Source organism: Geospiza fortis, unplaced genomic scaffold (assembly GCF_000277835.1).
Source record: "Geospiza fortis unplaced genomic scaffold, GeoFor_1.0 scaffold166, whole genome shotgun sequence".
NCBI classification, from domain to species: Eukaryota; Metazoa; Chordata; class Aves; order Passeriformes; family Thraupidae; genus Geospiza; species Geospiza fortis.
The window spans coordinates 9,978,936-9,981,304 of NW_005054310.1; positions in this window are offsets into that span (position 1 = coordinate 9,978,936).

A 2,369-nucleotide genomic window follows, 5' to 3' on the forward strand; every position below is an offset into this window, starting at 1 on the left:
ATTAATGAATATTTGTCTATAGCACCAACACCATAATCCACAGCCCCAGTTGTCTCTTGTCTTGGAAGGCTGTGGAAAGCCACTGCAGCTCATCAGTTCCTCTCCTCCCACAGCAGTGTGAGCCCCATCAGGGCTGTGAGCAGGGAGCCAGTGCTGCCATCCAGCTCCGTGGCCTTGCAGCACCCTGCTTGTTGCATGGGCAGAAGGGGCTGCCCAGATGCCTCACCTGCAGCTCCACTGGGGTCTGATCTCCTAGAAAGGCTTTGTTGACAGACGTGTCTTACAACCATGTCTTCCCCATTAACCTGTGTCCTGGATTTCCCATTGATGCTTCCAGCAACTACAAAAAGCTGAATGATATTTTTAATGCAGAGGGAGCGCAGTTCTGTGAGGTGCTGAATGCTCTGGCACCAGTCCAAACACGCTCTTAAAATGGGTTTGCAGTAAGGCAGAGGTACCAAGCTACTGGCAAAAGTTCTGTGACTGGGCATGGGGTCACTCGCTGCCTCTGCAAGCTGCCTGGAGTGAGATATTCCCCACCATGCTCTGCTGACCCCAGGTGCTTTTGCTCTCCCTTGTCTTCTTTCCAGAGCCTGAGACTCTGCTTTACAAGGGCATAGGCAGAGATCTAAGCTTTATTTTAACAGTGTCTTTTTTGTGGAGGCTCCTTTGAATCTGTGTCCTCCACTGCTTTAATGATGGTAAGCAGCTTTTCTCCTACTCAAGGGCCTCTTACATTGGTTACAGCTGTCTCATGGATCAAAAATAAGGGTGATGTCTGCAGGCAGCTCTGGGAAATTATGTCCTTGCCTCTGTCTGTTTCTAGTACCACACATGCCTGCAGGCATCAGCTTTTGTGGAGTGTGTTGGAAACAAGTCATGTAAAGCCAGCATGAAACCTCTCAGGTCGGTCTGGAGCACAACAACAGCTGCGCAACCACACTGTCCCTGTGTTCTCTACCTGTAGTGGCAGGAGACAGGTAAAGCTGCTTGCTGGTCATCTCTTCTGACCTTGGTAAGATTCAGTGTCTGACTCAGAGCACCTCACTAACAGCACATACAATATCTGACTACCCCTCAAATACACTGAGCAGCTGCCATCCATGCTGGAAGCTGAGGGTGAACCAAAGTGCTTTCCTGACAGCAACCTTTAATCTGCAGTTAGTTATGTTAGCCAGTACTATGTGCTTTTAGCCCCATAATATACCTGCTGCTTGCTAGGCAAGTGGTGCTCCAGGTTAGTAATGTGTCTGTCTCCTTAGCATCAGTGCTTCAATAAGTCAGATTTCTAAGGACTGCTAGTTTTTGAGTGTCAGAGAACTAACAGTTTATATAGCTCATTCTCCTCAACAGCCAAAACCCTGAGGCAAAATTGCAATTAAACCAAGAACTTTAATTAGGATTTCACAAGATGATTTCTTCCCTCTAGAATAAATCAACCTCCTTTGGAGTGCTTTTATACCTTGTCTACAGCTTATTCCTTGGCACCTCTTATATCTCTGAACTGGATGAAAGTAAACCAGCCTTTATGAGCCAAATCCCACTGTTGTGGTCATCTCTATAGTAATGCCGTAATGACACTCCCTTGTGGACTGCAGCCACTGGCCATCCCTCCCAGCACATGCTCCTGTTCTCATCTTCATGGCTGAGTTGTCGCCAGTTGGCCGTAGCAGGTGCAGGAACCTTTTCCAGCCTCTTCCTTCCTAGTTTTCAGCTTAAGGACTGGCTCTCTGAAGATGATTTCTGTATGAACTGCAAAATTGCTGTAAGGGATTATTTGATTTGATAAATTAAAACAACTACTTCCAAGTGGATACTAAATCATGAGAGCTGACATTGGTAAGGAGTAGCTTAGGATACACATTCAATTTACAGATTTAGCAATTTAGATTTTACTTTCTTTTTGCTCTTTCTGGTAAACTGTACTTGAATGATTAAATACACAGAAAAAGAAAATGCATATTTAAAGATTTTTTTCCCTCTTATTCTTTTTTCTATTTGTCTAGCAGGGCTCAGGTATGAATAAATTTGAGGTTGAAGAGGATAAGGGCAAGAAATAATTTGAGCCAATGTTCACTTGATATTTTAAAACACAGCTAATGTCTTAGCTCTTGTCTTCAGTGGGTACATGTTTAAAATTTAAAAAAAAAATAAACTAAGCACTTATTACCTAAGTACAGATTTAATGGGTGTTTTGGAGGTTCCGTATGCTAACATAGAGAGTTCTGACAGTAATAAAGCTATGAAAGTGATCCATGCAACAATCAAAGCATAAGAGTATTGTTAATAGCTTCTGAACAAGGGGTATCCCAAATTTGCTGAAGAGGTCATGTCATAGATAAAAGGACCATACCTCTCTTCCTTACTTT